The sequence below is a fragment of the Lygodium microphyllum genome, chromosome 17 (assembly GCF_053477565.2).
Source record: "Lygodium microphyllum isolate KBCC chromosome 17, Lygodium_microphyllum_v1.1.10, whole genome shotgun sequence".
Taxonomy (NCBI): Eukaryota; Viridiplantae; Streptophyta; class Polypodiopsida; order Schizaeales; family Lygodiaceae; genus Lygodium; species Lygodium microphyllum.
In genome coordinates, this window is record NC_141151.1 from 75,561,570 (window position 1) to 75,584,397 (window position 22,828).

Below are 22,828 nucleotides of genomic sequence, written 5' to 3' on the forward strand. Positions count from 1 at the left end.
GATTTACTCAATCGTATCAAGCACAAACCTCCAGATCCTATCTAGGGGGTAGGGGAAGGGATTCATATACCTGAATAGAGAGGTAGTCTCTTCGATGGTGCAATCGGATTGAATCGGGCGATAGCTCTCTCTCTCTCTCTCTCTCTCTCTCTGTGAAATGGTCACAAATGAGCTCTACGTTGGCCTCTTGGCTCTTATGCCCCTTTCCGGGTATGGTGTTGATGCCCCAAATCACTCACTTGCTGATCTTAGGCATCACAAGCGAGCTTTTTGCCAAGTTTTGCATGATTTTTTCCCTGTTTTGCCCTACTTTGCAACAATAAACCCTACCCTTTTCCGGTGCGATTTCCTAATCCTAACCTACTCTAAATGCAACAAGAATCGAAAGTAAAAAATTGAAACAATTTCTCCATGTTTCGCAATCATCAAACAAACAAAATATACCAAAATACTTACTTGTTTTGATGATCAAAAACACCCAAACTTCCTACCTATCTCAAGCTATGTTTCGGGGACGAATCCCTTACTTCGATGCTCAATATGAAGCATGCAAGATCTCAAGGCTTGAATCTGTTGGTCCCGGCAATGGAACCAAAATGTGGGAGCCTTCGCTCAACCGCCAAGACCCATGGACCGCTTATTGTTTCAAGCGTTCCAAGTGAGCTCTAATGGCTATCTCTCACCTAGCCAATGCACCGTCGATCCTATGAGTGTAGTGAGCTTACCTTGATGCCGGTAAGAGTTGCCTCCTCTCTCACACACTCAAGCATCCTCAAGCCTCCTCCATCTCCAAGCTCCGTCCTCCATAGCCATGCATGCAAGAAAAGAGGAGAGAAGAGAAGAAGAGAGGAGGAGATGGTGAAGAGCTTCACCCTCTTGATCCCTCACTCTCACACACTCACTCCCTCACACTCTCACACTCCCTCTCTCAAGAGCACACACAAGCAAGAAGAAGATGAGGAGAAGAGAAGAAGAAGAAGACTCTTGTTAGCCACACACCAAAGAATGAGCTCTCATTCACTTTTTGAACTTTATATATACAAACCCTAAAATCCCATGGGCATCCATCCCTTTTTTACATGACCGGTCCTTGTGGCAAGGTCTTTTTTCCATTTCCCTCTTCTAGCCTTATGTCTCTAGCCTACACCCATCTAGTATTTTATAATTGGCACAGGAGGGAGCGTGGCGCTCTTTTACAAGAGTTTTCCAAGTTTTTTGAGGTGCCCTTCATTTAAAATTGCGCTTTTTGCCCCGGCTTAGTTTTGGAGGTTGCCTGCGTGTCTTTGCTCTTTTTCCATGTTTTTTTCTGCTTTTTCCTACCTTTTTCCACCATCTCAACTTGGGGCCATCTCGAATTGGGGTTAACAACGTCCCACTTAAAGGTGAATGTGCCCCTAGTGAGAAGAGAATAAGGAAAAAGTGACAAAGTACAAATGTACATAAGTACAAAAAGATAAGGAAAGATATCATCTCATCCAACACCTTTTATCTTCCTAAGGAAAAATCCACAGAGAGCTCAAACTGTATAGGAGTAGACCACGTCAAAATAGGGTGTGAAGCCCATACATCCTATGGAACATCAAGGACTTCGGCCATTGGAGCATTAGTTGCCCGATGTTGCAAGTTGTTTAGCTGGTTGTATAGTAGCGGGAGATTCCTCTTAAAGTATCACCTTGCATACCTCAATGACATGCTCATGCTACTTATTATTTTCTTCTCATGGAAAACAATATCATGACTACTATAGATAACCTTCCTAGCTTGTAGATCCCATAGCCCACAACCAGGAAAGATGCATTTTCTAGACTTAGGATCTAACTTATTGCACTTATCCTTGGGAACATGGCAAAAATTCTCACAACCAAAGATACACAAATGAGCATATGAGGGAGGTTTTCAAACCCTATCTCCTTTGCAACCTGGTAGTCAAGAGTAGTACATGGAGACCAAATAATTGAGTATACATTAGTAGTAACTAGCTTAGTCTAAAAATGTTGTGGTAAGTCTACCTAGCCGATCATACTACAAACTCGCTCCTAATTTTTTCTAGTCATGTGCTCAATAATAGTATTCTAGGATGGGATATACACAGGGGGGAGGGGGGGTTACCTAATTCTTAATACCTCTCTTGTCACAAAACTACTCAAAGGATTTGGAGACATGCTCACCTACATTATTTGACCTTAGGCACCTTAGGCATTTTAGCCTATACCCAGATTGGTTCTCAACAAAAGCAAGCCAATGCTGAAATGTAGCCAAGACTTTTGATTTTTTCTCAATAGGATATGCCCAAACCTTATGAATATAGTCATCAATGAAGGTAATGAAACACGTCACACCACCTAATGACTTATAGGGCATGGGATTACATACATTTTAATGAACAAGAGCCAAATTTTCACCCATGCGTACCATACTAGAATTTTTATGCATATTACATGTCTACCTACCATATAAACAATGATCACAAGACTCAAAACACTTATAGTCAAGGGGTATAAGATACTAAAAATGGGTAAGAATTTATATTTCTTTCAAGGACATGTGCCCAAGTGATGATGCTATGGAGATATATGTGAAACTACATCCATTGCCAAAATATGATCAATTGATCTAGATACAAGCAAGGGGTAGAGAGTGTGTGACTTAGCACCACGTGCAATGACAAGATTCCCACAAGTAATCTTCCATGAGAGGAATCACCAAAAGAAACTACATAACTAGTATCATCCAAAGTGCCAATAGAGATAAGGCTCTTCATAAGAGCCGATACATGATGTATATCATGAAGAACAAATGTGGTACTTGAACCAAAACTACAATTGGACATCACCAATACCAACTATCTCTAATGCCAAGTCATTACCCAAACAGGTAGATCCAATCAAATTGCAATAGGAGTGAAACCACTCTTTATGAGGGGTCACATGATAGGAAGCACTTCCCTGAGTATACCCTGAAAAAGCATCAGTCAATGGTGAATTATCAAGAGAAGAACTTACAAGTATGAAATCATTATTTCAATTAGTTTGCATGACATTGATCTCCTCAATCTTAATGCTCGACTTGCTACTAAGGAACAATGCTATGATCATCATTTTTGTTATGTGCTTTACCCTTACACTTTTCCTTGTGTATTTTATGGCACTTTGGCCAAATATGTCATGGGCTTTTATAGTGATGATAAGTCAATGAAGACTTACAACCATTGGACTTAGTGCGACACTATTCATGTGATTGAGAAATGAGACTACTAATAGTCTCTTCCATGTAGATCACTACCACTCCTACCATTATTGCCTCTAATTGTCAAAGCATGAGATGTGTGGGAAGCATCGATATTCTTTCTATTAATCTCTTCATTCAAGAGTGCACCCTTTACACCCTATAACTCTAGCCCATTAGTAGACATGTCTACACATATAGCAGTACTATGAAATGTATCCTATGATTCAATAGTGTAACCAAAAGGAACAAAGGGGAAAGATTACCCTTGAGTATAGTCCCCTATGAAAACAAATGATTGAGAGTAGAATGAAACTCATTTAAGTCGACTGACATGGAAGTGCCCTTCTTCATGCGAAGGTCCATGAGTTGCTTTCGTCAATACATTTGAGAAAAGCAGGGCTCTGCTTGGCATAGACATTGTGGATCTTATCCCATAAGTCCCATGCAAACTACCCATCAGAGATAACATTATATAAGACCCACTTAGAGAGAGACAATATGATGGTGGACTTACATATCTCATCTAAGTCAACCCAATTCTTTGCATCAATACGTTTGGGCTTGACACCCTCATGTTTCAAAGTCTTAACCTAAAGTTTTTGCACTAGAACTTACCAAATTTGGACCTTCCAATAGCTATAGCGAGTGCCATCCAACTAGTCAATATGAAAGATAGCACTATCATGAACCACCAATAATCATGAGACCAAGTAAATGCACAAGAGGTAAAAATAGGTTGCTATAATAACCTACAAATCAGCCCCAAAACCACCACCAAATTAAGTTGAAAACAAGGGGTATTGACCAAGTAATGAATTTTCCACAAACTCAATGCAAAGAATTGTAAATGGAGGTGATTGCTTGCATAAATAGTGCAGTAAACTGCAATTACAACATCCTAAAAATGAAGTACATTGAGAGATCAATTCCAAAGAGGGGCAATCACTAATACAAGATAAACTACAATTGCAAGGGAGTAGTTCCAACTAGTAGTGAGTGAAAGTGTAATCAGCACTGAGAACTATCAAAGGATCGGTGTGTCAAACTGAGATACATCCAATATGCATAGTCCTCGTAGATAGAGTAGGTCACATGGATAATAGAAGAGACTAACCAAAGGCACAATGGACTGGGTTTTTTTTGGATGATCAAGGATTTCATCAAGAGTCCTTATGAGGCTCGGGGAAGAGTGGAGTTAAATTTATCTTCAAAGAGAGGTGAGGATCCAAAGATTAAGGGCCCTAAACATAATTAGAGAACTTGTTCTTGCATGATCATAGATCATTGAGCATTGATAAATTTTTCAATTCATACATATGTCAATGTGCAAGTATAGGGTGCTTAGATTTTCACACCATGATCTCAAAAAAAAAGGGCGCTTTGACTTGCACACCATGATTTCAATTGCTTTTTAAAAAAATAAAGAATATGTGTGCTTAGCCACTTCGTACATTAGTTGCAAATCATATTTCTTCTTAGGTTGCGCAAGGGTCTTGTAGGTACCCAATCAATGTGGGTTTTAGAGTGATAAATGGGATTCTTCCATATTATCTTAACTCGATAGATAGTGAAGGGCCATGGGATGAGTGTAGATCCTATGTCAATTGGAGAGGTGAGATGGTGAGATGGAGAAGAGTCCAAAAATTTTTGTTTCTATGAGGATACTAAAATATTTGTGGCCCATTAAGTCATGTGTATATATAAGCATTATTTTTATTTTGTGCATTCCTTAGACATATTGCATATTGGGTTACTTAGGTGGAAATATGTGTTCCGTGCGTGCGTGTGTGTGTGTGTGCGTGCGTGCGTGCGTGCGTGCGTGTGTGTGTGATGGCCATTTTTTGGAATGGTATGTAGGCATGAAGGAGTATTATGGTCATTTTTGTTATGTTTTGGGTGTGGTGTGCTTGTTTTGGTGCAATTTTGTTAAATATTTGAGTATGGGCTTGAAAGAGTAAAGTTTGTATTTTTTTGCATGCATGAATTATGATATGGGTCTCATTTGTATACCTATACTTGAAATGGTGGAGGAGAATTTAGTTGAAAAAAAAGGGAAGGTATATAGATGGTAAACTAATAACATTTTTAAAAAAAAGGAAAAGTGGGGCTTCTATAGGAAAAGAGACGGAAGGTTGCATGGAAGAAAGCACTCGAGGGATCAATTGAAGTAGAGGGCTATTATTTTTTGAGGAAAGGAGTGAGGGGGGGAAATTTTTTGTGTTGCTGGGCTAAGAAAAGAGGTTTAGACACATGTTTTGAGGGGAAAATTAGGGGATTAAGGATGATGAGAAAAGGCTAGCACCTTATCAAAAAGATGGCATGGTGCTTAGTTAGCTAAGATGGATAGAACTCCATTGTGCCAAGGTCTCATTGAGTTAAAATGCTAAAAATGAAGCTTTCATGTTTCATGTATATATTGAGTAGGGGCTAATCCATTCCAAATAACAAGGGGAATAGAGAACATTGTCAAGTTTTTTGTGTCATGAGTTGAAAGTTCTATCTAAAGAAGTTGAAAACAATGAGCTTGTTAATGTGTAGTAGTTAATGCTACTAATATGATTATTGTTGAAATGGCCTAGAGGGTGATGGGACAACTACATTTGCTGTCCTTTCTCAAGTATTGATTACAAAATGTAGATAGGAGGGCAACAGGGAGGAGTCCAATGATGTTTGTTGATGTCAGAATGTAGATGACAATAGGTAGCCTAAAATGTTAGAAACAAACTTTTGGCTAGCTACAAGATTATGTTACCATTCTAGAACAATGTGGATGACTAGCAAGGTAGTTTTTTTTGGGTAGGGAGAGAAACTTTTGGAAAAGGGGTGTAAATATTTTGCTCGAAGGTGGCCTCTACAACATTGGGGCAACTTGTGGAAGAGATCATGAAAATTTTTGAAAAAAGTGACCTTTGAGGACATCATGGTCTTATGCATAAAGAGAAAGAGAGATCATTGGGGCAAGGCATCCACAACATGAAGTTCATACAAGAGAATAGAATAATGGCTTGTAGACATTAAATAAGAGGTTGATTGGAAATCTTCTCTAAGCAGGGAATCTCTAACATGATGCTTTTGGGCCATTTAGAGCTTTGAGTTCTTCATCACTTTATTTGAGAATAGACAAAGTTAATGGTATTCAAAGATCATACCACAATAGGAGGTTAGGAGGCCATGAGGCTTGTTGCCATGTCAGCAAGTTCATTGTGGCATGATCTATGAAGGATGGATACATCAATGGATGTCGTAGTAGTCTGAAAGGTTTGTTTGTAGAACCATGGGTAATTGGACTAAGAAGAAGGTGGTTGCTTTGAAACTAGAGAGAAAATGGTCGTTTGACTAGTGCTCAATTTGAATGACAGCCTTATGGAACGCATTACTTATAGAATGTGTCGAACATGTTTTTGAAGGATTGTGTTGGGCATTTTTAAACAATGGAGTAACAAGCCTAGCTATCTAGAAGGAAACTAGGAGAGGAAGCATGATAACAACTAAGTAAAGAAGATTGCTTGTAAAAATTTGCAAACAACGAGCTTGTATATTGGTCTCTCTTGCTTTATGGGGTCCATATGATGCTCAAATTAGGGCTTGACCTTAGTAATGATGATTACAACATCCTATGAAGTAAGTTATTATGAGGTATGGTATGTTTTTATGTTGAGCTTAAGTGCTTTCTTTCTTGCCTTTAGCCACTCATTAACAAGTCCTAAGTTTTAAACTTCTTGCCAATAATACTTAGACAAAAATGAGATCTAATGGGGTCTTGTGTTCTCCCCATGGCATATGATAGGATTTGGAATGACATGCATTAAGCTTGCTCTCTTGATGCCTTAATTTCTAGGAGTTCAATATTTATGATCAAGCTATTAAATTTATGTTAAGACCCAATCTATATAATTTGTTATAGTACTACCAAGGGTCTTAGTTATTATGATTCTTTACATGCATATGGGGATAATAAAAATTTATAATGGGTTTTATTGTCACTATTTTCTTTTTGTATGGCTTTGAAAGTTGACCAATTGAATATAGTCACTTCATCTTGAAGAAGCTGTGAGTAAAAGGAGAAAGTTTTAACTTTTTTGAGGTGTTGTTCTAGAAATCAAGTGCTTGTGGGAGATTGATGGTGTTGAGAAAGTTTTTTGATTGAGTTGATTGTATCTTGTTCTACTCATGAGTTGTGAACATAATATGAAAACTTCATGCTCTCGAATACACCATAGATGAAACCACGAATTGATTTTTTAAAAAGAGAAGAGTCAGTTAAGTTGTAACTATGATTATCAACATATGTTGGTGTTATCAAATCCTTATTTAACTTAAGAGAGAAGGGAGACCAAACCTTGTAGGCCTTGAGATTCAACTCATAGTTGAGTATATAGTTATTCTATAAAGAGATTTAAAAAATTTACCATTATCCCCTGTGTTGCTAGGGTGGTGATTGTCTTATTGTAGAGAGTTCTGAGATATCATGTTTGTGGCCTTGGGTTTTTGAAACTATTAAAGATCTTTACATCTTTTGAGAAATGAAATTGAGAGGGATCATGAGTTAGAAGGGTGACATACCTTATGTGGTGATACTCTTGGTACTTTGTACATTAGATGTGCATTTTGTGATTGTTGAAGTTATCTAAATAGTATAAGAGATGCTTCATAGGATATTTGGGTGCTTGAATAGGGTAGGCTCCTAAGTTTCTTAGAAAACACCCAGCATCATCAACTGGTAAAATGGGAAATGTATTATTAGAATACCTCTAGAGTGCAAGAGAGGTAATGTCAAGAATCGTGTGGTGGGGGGACTTGCTCAAGATGCTGCGCCGAACACACACAGAATGCACAAGGAGAAGCTCACTCAAGAGATGAGAAGAGGGATGGAGGACAAAACGTTTTCTTGCTAGTTTCTTCTTCTTCTTCCACACACTTTACAATGTACACAAAGTATAGATAAGATTACAACATAAAGGAAAGTGGCCTACTAAGTCAAACAATGCATAACTGACTACACTAGTCGACTGGCACTATAACTATGCCAGCTGTAAATAGATGTAACATCTTGAATATAATAAGTAATGAGCCAGTGGCCATGTGAGAGTCATAATGACTATCGACGTGCTAAGTGTAGATGCGTGGACCCATCTAACCAGGCAGTCCATCATCAATGTCCGCATGTGTTGAGCTTCTCATCTCAACACTCCGCCTCAAGCTCAATTGCATCTCTGCAACTCCAAGTAAGCTTTGAAAATTTTAAAGCTTCTCTGTACCCAATGCCTTCGTAAAGATGTCAGCTATCTGATCATGTGTGCTGACATACACCAAGTCAATCTCACATGCTAGTACCTTCTCTCTCACAAAGTGGTAGTGTATCTCAATATGTTTTGTCCTGGCATGGAACACAGGGTTCCTGGCCAACTGTATACTGCTCATGTTGTCACAATAAATGACAACTGGACCTTCCACCTACGCATCCCAATCAGCCAATAACTTTTGTAGCCATACGACCTCACATGCTGCAACAATAGCACCTCTATACTCAACCTCTGTACTCAACAAAGCAACTACAGATTGCTTTTTGCTGCTCCAAGCAACTGTTGCACTACCAAGAGAGAACATGTATCCGCTGGTAGATCTTCTATTAGACAAACTATCAGCCCAATCTGCATCTGTGTATCCGAACACCTGTACATCTGTACCTGCCTCATAGAGAAGTCCATAATGTAATGTGGACTTCACATATCTCAATATGCGTCTGACTGCATCCAAATGTGGCTTTCTAGGTACTTGCATAAACTGAATCACAAGACCAACAACGTAGCTCAAGTCTGGCCTTGTAATGGTCATGTAGATCAAACTCCCCACTATTCTCCTGAACATAGTAGGGTCTTCTATCTCATCCCCAACATCAACACTCAACTTTACATTCTACTCCAACGGGACTGAAAGTGGTTTGCATGCTGTCATACCATACTTAGACAACATATCCAAGCCATACTATCTTTGGGACAGCCATATACCATCATCACATTTGATCACCTCAATGCCAAGGAAGTATCTTAGCTCACCTAAATCCTTCATCTCAAACTTCTTCTTCAAAAAGTCCTTGACTTCAGCAATCCCACTATCACTATCACCTGTAATAATCAAGGTCATCCACATAGATGACTATGATGAACAACCTGCATCTCCCTTTCTCACATAAAGTGAGTGATCAACATCAGAAACATAAAAGCCAATATTGAAAAGATACTCTCTAATATTGTCAGACCATGCTCTAGGTGCTTGCTTGATCCCATAGAGCGCTTTCTTCAACCTGCACACATACGTGGGATGCTCTAAATATTCATAACCTGCTGTCTGATCCATATACACTTCTTCCTGCAAATCACCATGCAAGAAGGTATTCTTCACATCCATTTGCTGCAACCTCTAACCTTTGGCTGCTGCCAAAGTAATCATACATCTGACAGTTGCCATTCTAGCAACTGGAGTGAAGGTTTCATCATAATCTATGCCATATGTCTGGGCATAGCCTTTTGCAACCAGCCTAGCTTTGTACCTACTAATAGAACCATCTGCATTGTGCTTAATCTTATAAACCCACTTACATCCAATAGCTTTCTTGACCTTCGGCAATGATACTAGATCCCAAGTCTTATTGGCCTCTAATGCAGCCATCTCCTCATCCATTGCTACATCCCGATGAGGATGACCAATAGCCTCCTCAAAACATGTGGGGGCTCAACATCCTCAACTAGTTTCACCATATAAGCATAATGGTGAGCCACATAACCTTCAAAACCAAATCTTTTAACAGGGTATCTGACCCTGCTAAATCTGCATACCACCGGATCACTCAATGGAGCCTTTACATTATTATGAGCTCTATGTACACCTGGTGTCTTGATAGAAGGAATTCCAAGCTCATCATCTAAGCTCTCTGAGCCACTGGAGTCTCCATCAAGAACTGCATCAATGCCATCTGACACTTTATTCTTTCCTTTGTCTTTACCTGTAGTGCTACTAGATACACCTGAAGATGTAGAGGTACTCCTTAGTCTCCCAGACTAAGGACTACCAGATGATGTCTCTGGTCCACTAAGAGTCCGTGATTCTTGCTTTTCAGCCTGCACATGAGTGTCATGATCATCATCATCATCCAATGCATTGTTGAGATGACAAGCTCAACACATGCGGACATTGATGATGGACCGCCTAGTTAGATGGGTCCATACATCTACACTTAGCACATTGGTAGTCATTATGACTCACACATGGCCACTGACTCATTACTTATTATATTCAGGTTTTTACACCTATTTACAGTTGTCATAGTTATAGCGCCAGTCGACTAGTGTAGTCGGTTATGCATTGTTTGACTTAGTAGGCCACTTTCCTTTATGTTGTATCTTATCTATACTTTGTGTATATTGTAAAGTATGTGGAAGAAGAAGAAAAAACCAACAAGAAAACGTTTTGGCCTCCATCTCTCTTCTTGTCTCTTGAGTGAGCTTCTCCTTGTGCATTCTGTGTGTGTTCGACGTAGCATCTTGAGCAACTCCCCCCACCACGCGATTCTTGACATGGTATTAGAGCCGCGCCACTGAGAGAGGATGATTTCAAAGGCTGAAGCGAAGAAGAAGAAGCAAGGTTCGAGTAAGCAAGCCACGGGTAAGAAGCTCTCCCATCCTTCCACTCTTTCTCTTGGATAGTGCATGTGGAGGCACCGGAAGCAGGGTCGAGCAAAAATCTCAGATTGTAGTGAGATTTGGTGTGCGCGAAGAGTGCTGTATATTTTGTAGATCAGCACAGTTATTTTGGGCATCTGAGGCCATTTCAAGGCCCGTTTTAGAGCCGCAAGGTTGCGGACAACAGTTTCAGGGTACACTATGACTTCGACTGTATTGACCGAACGTGGATGCGCAGGTTACAGATTTCAGATCTGTAAGTTCAAAGGTGTTTATCAGTGAGTAAACAAAAGGTTTATCTGCAAACAGGTTGCAGATTGCATGTATTGTTGAGCAGACAGTGAAAAAGGTTGTCTGGTATATTGCTGTGCACTACAGGTCGAGGGTTGTAGAAGATTTGCTTGCTGTTTGGTATCAATTTTGTGATAATGGCAGAGAACAGTGGAAGCCCCATCATTGAGAAGCTCAACAAGAACAACTACCCTTCATGGAAGTTTCGTGTCACGAACTTCCTTATTGGAAAATGCCTCTATGAGTTTGTTTCAGGTGAAGAAAAGGAGCCAAAGGTGAGTGATCCTCCAACTGCAGAAGAGACAAAGGCACGGAAGGAATGGAATGCAAAAGACAAGAAGGTAATGTATTGGTTGTCTGCAGTAATTGACAATAATATGCTGGGATACATTAGAAATGCAGAGAATTCATATGCAGCTTGGACTATACTTGAAAGTATGTTTTCTGTAAATACAAAGGCACGAAAGATTCAACTCAAGCAAGAGTTGAACACATTGAAGAAAGGGAAGATGTCTATCAATGAGTGTGCACTGAAGGTAAGAAGCATTGTAGATGCATTGGCAGCGATTGATGCAATGCCCGATGATGATGATTTGGTGTCGTCTACCTTGGGTGGACTTAACAATGAAAAGGCTTGGAAGTCTTTTGTAACTTCCGTATATGTCAGAAAGCCATTTCCAAATTTCGATGAGTTGGTCTCCCTTATGATCACTGAAGAGATCAACATGCAGAGTGAGACATCTGAAAAAGGTGGTGAACAGGTCCAAGCTTTCTACTCCAGTTCAGGAAGGGGACGTGGCAGGTTCTCTTCAAGAGGCCGTGGTACAGGACGTGGTAGTGACAACCAGCAAAACAGATTGAATCAGCAATTTGGCGATATACAAGTTTCAGGAGGTCGTGGTAACTTTAGAGGCAGGGGGAGCTTTAGAGAAAGAGGTGGATGGCAAAACAGAGGTTCTAACAACTCTGGTATTGTGTGCCACTACTGTGGCAAAACAAGTCATATCGCAGCCCAATGTTATGCTAAGAAACATGATATCCGCAGTGGTAAGTTGCAGCAAGGAAACTATGCATCGTCTTCACGACAGAATGAAGATAAAAATGAACGTCTGTTTGTTATGCAGCATATGCTGAATGCTATTACAGGAAAGGGAACACGTGATGATGTTTGGTATGTTGATTCAGGTGCATCCAATCATATGACCAACCATGCAGAATGGTTTGGAGAGATGCAGGATTTGCAAAATGCAAGTTATGTGCAGATGGGTGATGATTCATGCCACCCAATTTCACATGTTGGAAAAGTTCCCTTGTCCTTGCATGATGGTAAGACAAAGAGTCTTTTAGATATATTACATGTGCCATCTATTACAAAGAACTTGGTGTCAGTGGGTCAAATGGTAGAGCAAGGGCTGCAGGTGAGATTTAATGCAAAGGGTTGCTTTGTAGAAGACTTCAATGACAAGTGCAGGTTAGTAGCCAAGGGAAGCAGAGTTGGACATATGTTTACTCTAGATGCTGGAATTCCTACTATGAATGCTGTTATGTATGCTAAAGGAAAAGGTGTTGTAGCAGATATTGAAATTTGGCACAAACGCATTGGACATGCAAATGTACAAAGGCTGAAATTAATGCAGTCCAAAGGGTTGGTTACAGGTTTGCTTACATTCAGAGTTGCAGAATTTCATAAGGTATGCGAAGCATGTCAGTTTGGTAAGTAGGCAAGACAACCCTTTTCACATGACAGAGATGTAAGCAGAAATATCCTTGATGTTGTGCATAAAGACATTTGGGGGCCTACACAAAATGTATCTCTTGGAGGCAGTTCATGCTTTGTCACATTCATTGATGATAATTCTAGAAAGCTGTGGGTATATTTTATGAAGGAAAAGAGTGAAGCGTTTGAGCACTTTAGAACTTTCAAGGCTGCAGTTGAAAGAGAAACAGGCTTGAAAGTAAAGTGCTTGAGGTCAGATGGAGGGGGAGAGTACCTCTCGAATGAGTTCAGTGATTTTCTGAGGTCTCATGGGATAAAGAGACAGTTCACATGCAGGTATACCCCACAGCAAAATGGGGTTGCAGAAAGGAAAAACAGGCATATTGCAGAAGTCGCACGCGCCTTGATGGATAAAAAGAATATTCCTAAGCATTTTTTGTCTGAGGCTGTTCATACTGCTGTTTATATTATGAACAGAACTCCCACAGCTATAGTTCATGGTATGACCCCCGAAGAATGTTTTACAGGTAAGAAGCTTGATGTTTCACACTTGAAAGTGTTTGGCTGCATTGCGTATGTTCATGTGCCAGATAAGTTGCGGAAGAAACTGGATCCAAAGGATGAAAAGTGTGTCTTTATTGGATACTCTTTAGAGCAGAAAGGGTATTGATGTTATAACCCTGTCATATGTAAGTTCAGAGTGAGCAGGGATGTCATCTTTGATGAAATGAGCAATTGGTATGAATCTAGTGGTGATGCATTGGTTGATGATGATGATCATGACACTCATGTGCAGGTTGAAAAGCAAGAATCACGGACTCTTAGTGGACCAGAGACATCATCTGGTAGTCCTTGGTCTGGGAGACTAAGGAGTAGCTCTACATCTTCAAGTGCATCTAGTAGCACTATAGGTAAAGACAAAGGAAAGGGTAAAGTGTCAGAAGGCATTGATGCAGTTCTTGATGGAGACTCCAGTGGCTCAGAGAGCTTAGATGATGAGCTTGGCATTCCTTCAGTGAGGACTCCAGGTGTGCAGAGAGCACGCGTTAATGCAAAGACTCCATTGAGTGATCCAGTGGTACGCAGGTCTAGTAGGGTGAGATATCCTGTTAAAAGATTTGGTTTTGAAGGTTATGCAGTTCACCATTATGCTTATATGGTGAAACTAGTTGAGGATGTTGAGCCCACATGTTTTGAGAAGGCTGTTGGTCAAGCTCATTGGGATGTAGCAATGGATGAGGAGATGGCTGTATTAGAGGCCAATAAGACTTGGGATCTAGTATCATTGCCAAAGGGAAAGAAAGCTATTGGATGTAAGTGGGTTTATAAGATTAAGCACAATGCAGATGGCTCTATTAGTAGGTACAAAGCTAGGCTGGTTGCAAAAGGCTATGCCCAGACATATGGCATAGATTATGATGAAACCTTCAATCTAGTTGCTAGGATGGCAATTGTCAGATGTGTGATTGCTTTGGCAGCAGCCAAAGGTTGAAGGTTGCAGCAAATGGATGTGAAGAATGCTTTCTTGCATGGTGATTTGTAGGAAGAAGTGTATATGGATCAGCCAGTAGGTTATGAAGATTTAGAGCATCCCATGTATGTGTGCAGGTTGAAAAAGGTGCTCTATGGGCTCAAGCAAGCACCTAGAGCATGGTCTGACAAGATCAGAGAGTATCTTGTCAATATTGGCTTTTATGTTTCTGATGCTGATCACTCACTTTATGTGAGAAAGGGAGATGCAGGTTTGGTCATCATAGTCATCTATGTGGATGACTTGATTATTACAGGTGATAGTGATAGTGGGATTGCTGAAGTCAAGGATTCTTTGAAGAAGAAGTTTGAGATGAAGGATTTAGGTGAGCTAAGGTACTTCCTTGGCATTGAGGTGATCAGATGTGATGATGGTGTATGGCTGTCCCAAAGACAATATGGCTTGGATATGTTGTCCAAGTATGGTATGACAGCATGCAAACCACTTTCAGTTCCATTGGAGAGCAGAATGTAAAGTTGAGTGCTGATGTTGGGGATGAGATAGAAGACCCTACTATGTTCAGGAGGATAGTGGGGAGTTTGATCTACATGACCATTACAAGGCCAGACTTGAGCTACGCTATTGGTCTTGTGAGTCAGTTTATGCAAGTACCTAGAAAGCCACATTTGGATGTAGTCAGACGCATATTGAGATATGTGAAGTCCACATTACATTATGGACTTTTCTATGAGGTAGGTACAGATGTACAGGTGTTTGGATACACAGATGCAGATTGGGCTGGTAGTATGTTTGATAGAAGATCTACCAGCGGATACATGTTCTCTCTTGGAAGTGCAGCAGTTGCATGGAGCAGCAAAAAGCAATCTACAATTGCTTTGTCGAGTACAGAGGTTGAGTATAGAGGTGCTGCTGTTACAGCATGTGAGGTAGTATGGCTGCAAAAGTTATTGGTTGGTTTAGATGTGCAGATGGAAGGTACAATTGTCATTTATTGTGACAACATGAGCAGTATACAGTTGGCTAGGAACCCTGTGTTCCATGCCAGGACAAAACATATTGAGGTACACTACCACTTTGTGAGAGAGAAGGTACTAGCAGGTGAGATTGACTTGGTGTATGTCAGCACACAGGATGAGATAGCTGACATCTTCATGAAGGCATTAGGTACAGAGAAGCTTCAAAAGTTTCGAAGCTTACTTGGAGTTGCAGAGATGCAGTTGAGCTTGAGGGGGAGTGTTGAGATGGCAAGCTCAACACATGCGGACATTGATGATGGACTGCCTAGTTAGATGGGTCCACACATCTACACTTAGTATGTCGGTGGTTATTATGACTCTCACATGGCCACTGACTCATTACTTATTATATTCAGGTTGTTACACCTATTTACAGCTGGCATAGTTATAGCACCAGTCGACTAGTGTAGTCAGTTATGCATTGTTTGACTTAGTAGGCCACTTTCCTTTATGTTGTATCTTATCTATACTTTGTGTATATTGTAAAGTGTGTGGAAGAAGAAGAAAAAACCAGCAAGAAAACGTTTTGGCCTCCATCTCTCTTCTTGTCTCTTGAGTGAGCTTCTCCTTGTGCATTCTGTGTGTGTTCGGCGCAGCATCTTGAGCAACTCCCCCCACCACGCAATTCTTGACATGCATCACCACTAGATGCATACCAACTGCTCATTTCATCAAAGATAACATCCCTACTCACTCTGAACTTACATGTGATAGGGTTGTAACAACGATACCCTTCTGCTCTAAATAGTATCCAATAAATTACATTTTTCTGCCTTTGGATCAAGCTTCTTCTGTAGCTCATCTGGCACATGAACGTATGTAACACAGTCAAATACCTTCAAGTGCGATACATCAGGCTTCTTGCCAGTAAAGCATTCTTCAGGAGTCATCCCATGAACTGCAGCTGTGGGAATTCTATTCATAATATAAACAGCAGTATGAACAGCCTCAAACCAGAAATGCTTAGGCATATTCTTTTCAGCCATCAGAGCACGTGCACTGTTTTTCCTTTCTGCAACCCCATTTTGCTGTGGGGTATACCTGCATGTGACCTATCTCTTTATCCCATGAGACCTCAAAAAATCACTGAACTCATTCGAGAGGTACCCTCCCCCTCCATCTGACCTCAAGCACTTTACTTTCAAGCTTGTTTCTCTTTCAACTGCAGCCTTGGAAGTTCTAAAGTGCTCAAACGCTTCACTCTTTTCCTTCATAAAATATACCCACAGCTTTCTAGAAAAATCATCAATGAATGTGACAAAGTATGAACTTGTAACGTGTCCGCTAGAATCATTCCGGACACGTCTTAGCAGTCCATCAGGAAGGATGTCTAGAAAGCTCCGCCCGGCACTCCCATGGAATGTTACGGGACTTGCGATCTAGGTCTTCCCACGTCTGCCACGTAGCGGAAGTATCCCGGCCGTTCCCACTTAGGATCGACCTGAATTTGGGTTTTCCTGTTTGGTCATTAGCTAGCAACAACTAGCGTCAGACCCGAGCGAACTACTTTACGCAGAAACGCCAGGTCCGAAGCGGATTCAAGCTGCACTTGGTTCAAGGAGAATGGGAAATGAGAGGGATGCAAGGTTCGACCTCTCTGCTATAAGGCATAGTCCCATTCCGTTCCCCTAAAACAGCGTAAATCGGGTAGGATGTAAGTCTAGGTCATCATCCTCGTTATTCGTTTCGGTGATGTTGATCATCCTTCTGTTCGTCGAAGACTTTGAGAAAAGTTCCCGGCTAACCGGGACCACCCATCCATAGGACGGACCCATGGTCCATCCTCCGCACTTTCCTCGGTTTGTTTTAGTTATGTAATTACCTACCACATTAGTTTGACATATACAAACAGCTTCTTTGATTAACCCTGTTATGCACTGGTTCCTTCACGTAATCTTATCACAGGACATAAAGAAAACAATGTCAAACAACTTCTTTGTTATCATTTTATCCTTTTATCTTTGAAATACAAGGAGTTCCCGCCCGTAGGCGTATTCATAATCCGCCCGAAGGCTATCCAGTAATCCACCAGGGATCACTAATCCAAGTTTCCGCCCGTAGACTAGTATGCGGGCCTCGAGATTCAATCCCGAGTCACGTTAGCCTCTTGTGCAGGGCCCGGAAGGCGAGGGATTTACGGCCAGAGCCCCCTCTGGCACCCAAGCGTCCTCTTGCTCCAAGTAGAACTCAACGGAGAGACCTCTCACGGCGGGTTCGGTCCACGTTCCCGGCGTGGTTAACAACCCCCTTGGTTAGGGTTAGGCAGGCAGTCGGGGGTAACTGAAGCTGCCTCTCCCTTCAGGCTTCAACCTGAAGTATTTAGATATGTTTTCCTCCTTTAGTTCATTGAGCAAACAATGCAAACAGTGCCTTCTAAACTGTTACAAGCACAATCAAATTCCAGTGGTCGTTATATTTGGCCAACTGTTTAAAAAGTGAATCATTCTCTCCGAATGCATCCAGCATTCGACCTGGGATCAAATTGCGACTTGGCAAGATCCCCAAGGGTTTGTTTGTTCACCCTTTTATCCTTGGGTTAGGGCCATACCCTGTTAACCCAACTTAACCAATACCCTAGTAAATCCTGGCGACCATGTCACTTCAATTTATTGATTGGTCATTTGCTTCCAGCAAATACCTAACTTTCCTTTTCCTTGGCAATTATCCCCCAAGAAAAGTGATGTAACAGGATGATTACTCATCCCTTTTGTAAGTTATCTTAGCGCAATAACTTGCCAACCTCATTTCGAGAAATGACAAGACTCTCTTGTGGACAAATCTCAAGTCTATACGATGTTGCAACTTTTTGCACATGTGTTGCATCTATTCCACGGGATCATTCACCCATTGAATAGCGTTTTCCGGTCACGGAATTACCTCCAGCCAAGTAGCAGGGTTTAGGGTATCTTCTTACCCAATCCATTCCTAATTATATTGGCCCACGGCCCTAGGAATATCCAACTCAGTCGGAGTTTCATCATTTGTACGAGTGATCCTTAGGATAAAACCTTAGATCATTTTATGCATGAGCATCCAATTGACTCGACATTTAGTGAATGTGTGTAAGATCTTAGGGTTTGTGGTTTTAACTTGGCAACAAGTGTAAAACTAGGTCGAATTCTCCTAGTTAGCACTTGGGATACTTATCATATCGACTGAACCATGCCCATATGAATCCTTGTGGTTTAGGTGACTTAGACAACACAATATACTTGTCTTGCGACAAGGATGAACCTTTCCCAAAGGTAATAAACTAGATCAATAGATACCACTACACCAATACGTGTAAACATGCGATTCATTGCTTCTACGCATCACATGGTTCACAATAACCCCATCTTTCCTTGGCAAAGCAAAAATGCTTGATAACCCGGACACTAACTTTCCTAGATCCTACTAGGACTTACATCAAATAATCATGCCACTTGCAAGTCCATAGATCATGTTTGTGCCCTCTATTCCTTTTCGAATAACATCTTATGGGTGTTAACTTTCCCTCATGAATCATTACAAGGAAGATCTATCCAAAAACGGGACATGCCATTAATCTTTCCATGCCTAGTAAAAAGGTGTACCTCAATAATTTCAACCTTGTAATGAGGCAACAATTGTCCTAGGCTCGTTACTTTTGAATACACAAAAGGAAACTTGCTGATAAGGTCCTACAATTTCATAGACACCTTATGCTCTTTTCATTCATTCCTTTGAACGTACCAATGATCAATTTCCAAATCTTAAGCTATTTCTAATAATGTTCAAATAGCCAATTCATGTCCCAATTGCATTTAACTTGACTAGTTGAATTCGAACATGCATGAGTGCTTCCTAATCCGTGAAGTTATCGTGATTAATTCAATACTTTTGTGTGGAATCCAAATAGATCAAACCTGGACTTGCGGACTCCGGGAAATATCCACGTATGCTCGGGGTGAACCTCCCGCATCGCACCTTGTGATCTTCCTAGATGCCATCGCGAATTCGATCTCCATTTAGCCTTTGTGGACTTCAACTTTTTGCCTTGGCTTGCAATCTTATGACCTTGGCCCGTCTCCCTTGTATGCGCAATTCTCTTTGATATATGGCTTCCTTGACCGAAGTTCCAACTTGCGGAATTTGCCTTGGGAAGGCCTTAGGGTTCTTATGAGATCCCTTGGACAATGGAGATTTGAGAGCTTTAATCCACCTTGAAATTTCGGGTTTAGGAAGGATTTTGCGGCCCTTATGATGATGTTCGCGGAAAAGGGCTCTTGCGAATGGGCCTTGCAAGAATGGGGCTTTAGAGTTCTTCTTCTTCTTCCAAAAATCCTAGGACCGGCCTTGTAAGTGATTAGTGGGAGGGCCTTTATGGGCTTCCTCTCTTATTCTTTAAAATCCCGAGGGTTAAGGATATTGTGGAAAGGTGTTTAAGGACCCTTCTTCTTCTCTACAAGCCCTGGGCCTAGAGGGCTTATGGAAAATCGGTGAGAAGGTTCGTCGCCTCCTTCTCTTCAAAGTCCCGGGGGGTGTGTGGATAGACCTATGGGCAATGTAATGGGAAGGGGGGCTTAAGAAGCCCCCTTAGAAGCTTCCTAGAGAAGCTTCTAAGAAGCTTCTCTCAGCACGTGGCCACGTCGGAGCTGGGGGGAGGTCGAGATCCAGGCGGCGGCGGACTGGGCAGTCAGGCGGCGGCGGTAACAGCTAGCGGACTGGGCGGCAGCGTGGCGGACTGGCGGCAGCGTGGCGCACCACGGCGACCTCCTCCTTCATGTCCGGCACGGCGACCTCCTCCTCCTCTAGCTCCCCTCACGGCAGCCTTCCGCCCATTGTTCCTCCACACGGCCACTTCCCTCCCACGTCCGGCACCCCTCACAGTCCCTTCCTTCACACGGCCTTCCACAGCCTTCTGTCCCCTCCCATTGTCCTTCTCTCCCCTCCTTCCTCCCCAAGAGGGGGTTCTTATAGCCCAAGGGGGGAGAGGGGACCTCCCCACGTGGTCAGTTGCATGGCTCTCTCCCTCTCACCTCCCTCATGCTAGCCCATCCCTTTCCCCCAGCCACACTTCGGCTGGGGAAGATAATAAAAAAATTTGCAATAATTCCACCTTTATCCCCTTATCCTCCTCCCAAGAGGGAGTTTTCCCGCGGCTATGCCGGTTTGAATCCCCGACCTTATTTTCCTAAGGTGGAGTGTCTCCATTTCCCGCGTATGGCTATAGATTAGCTGCTGGCACTAGTGATAATCTTTGCACGAGATTTACACGACATGCGGGAAGTCAATATTTACGGCACGCAGTGTGCGGAAATATTACAGAACTGCCTCCAAGAGATACATTTTGTGTAGGCCCCCAAATGTCTGTATGCACAACATCAAGGATATTTCTGCTTACATCTCTGTCATGTGAAAAGGGTTGTCTTGCCTACTTACCAAACTGACATGCTTCGCATACCTTATGAAATTTTGCAACTCTGAATGTAGGCAAACCTATAACCAACTGCATTAATTTCAGCCTTTGTACATTTGCATGTCCAATGCGTTTGTGTCAAATTTCAATATCTGCTACAACACCTTTTCCTTTAGCATACATAACAGCATTCATAGTAGGAATTCCAGCATCTAGAGTAAACATACGTCCAACTCTGCCTCCCTTGGCTACTAACCTGCACTTGTCATTGAAGTCTTCTACAAAGTAACCCTTTGCATTAAATCTCACCTGCAGCCCTTGCTCTACCATTTGACCCACTGACACCAAGTTCTTTGTAATAGATGGCACATGTAATACATTTGAAAGACTCTTTGTCTTACCATCATGCAAAGACAAGGAAACTTTTCAATGTGTGAAATTGGATGGCATGAATCATCACCCATCTGCACATAACCTGCATTTTTGCAAATCCTGCATCTCAAAACCATTCTGCATGGCTAGTCATATGATTGGATGCACCTGAATTAACATACCAAACATCATCATGTGTTCCCTTTCCTGTAACAGCATTCAGCATATGCTACATAACAAGCAGACATTCATTTTTGTCTTCATTCTGTCGTGAAGATGATGCATAGTTTCCTTGCTGCAACTTACCACTGCGAATATCATCTTTCTTAGCATAACATTGGGCTACAATATGACCTGTTTTGCCACAGTAGTGACATACAATACCAGAATTCTTAGAACCTCTATTTTGCCATCCACATCTTCCTCTAAAGCTTCCCTTGCCTCTAAAGTTACCATGACCTCCTGAAACCTGCATATCGCCAAATTGTTGATTCAATCTGTTTTGCTGGTTGTCACTACCACGTCCTGTACCCCGGCCTCTTGAAGAGAACCTACCATGTCCCCTTCCTGAACTGGAGTAGAAAGCTTGAACCGGTTCACCACTTCTTTCAGATGTGTCACTCTCCATGTTGATCTCTTCAGTGATCATAAGGGAGACCAACTCATCGAAATTTGGAAATGGCTTTCTGACATATACGGAAGTTACAAAAGACTTCCAAGCCTTTTCATTGTTCAGTCCACCCAAGGTAGACGACACCAAATCATCATCATCGAGCATTGCATCAATCGCTGCCAATGCATCTGCAATGCTCCTTACCATTAGTGCATACTCATTGATAGACATCTTCCCTTTCTTCAATGTATTCAACTCTTGCTTGAGTTGAATCTTTTGTGCCTTTGTATTTACGGAAAACATACTTTCAAGTATGGTCCAAGCTGCATATGAATTCTCTGCATTTCTAATATATCCCAGCATATTATTGTCAATTACTGCAGACAGCCAATACATGACCTTCTTATCTTTTGCATTCCATTCCTTATGTGCCTTTGTCTCTTTTGTAGTTGGAGGATCACTCACCTCCGGCTCCTTTTCTTCACCTGATACAAACTCGTAGAGGCCTTTTCCAATAAGGAAGTTCGTGACACGGAACTTCCATGAAGGGTAGTTGTTCTTGTCAAGCTTCTCAATGATGGGGCTTCCACTGTTCTCTGCCATTATCACAAAACTAATACCAAAGAACAAGCAAATCTTCTGCAACCCTCGACCTGTAGTGCACAGCAATACACTAGACAGCCTTTTTTACTATCTGCTCAATAATACATGTAATCTGCAACCTATTTGCAGATAAACCTTATGTTTACTTCCTGCAAACACCTCAAGAATTACAGATTCACAATCTGTAACCTGCGCACCCACTTTCAGTCAAAACAGCCGAAATCACAGTGTACCCTGAAACTGTTGTCCCCAACCTTGTGGCTCTAAAACGGGGACTGAAACGGCCTCAAATGCCCAAAATAACTGTGGAAATGCCCTAGAGGGCTCATCTGTAGAATACACAACGCTCTTCGCGCACACCAAATCTCACTACAATCTGAGATTTTTGCTTGACCCTGCTTCCGGTGCCTCCACAAGCACTATCCAAGAAAGAGAGT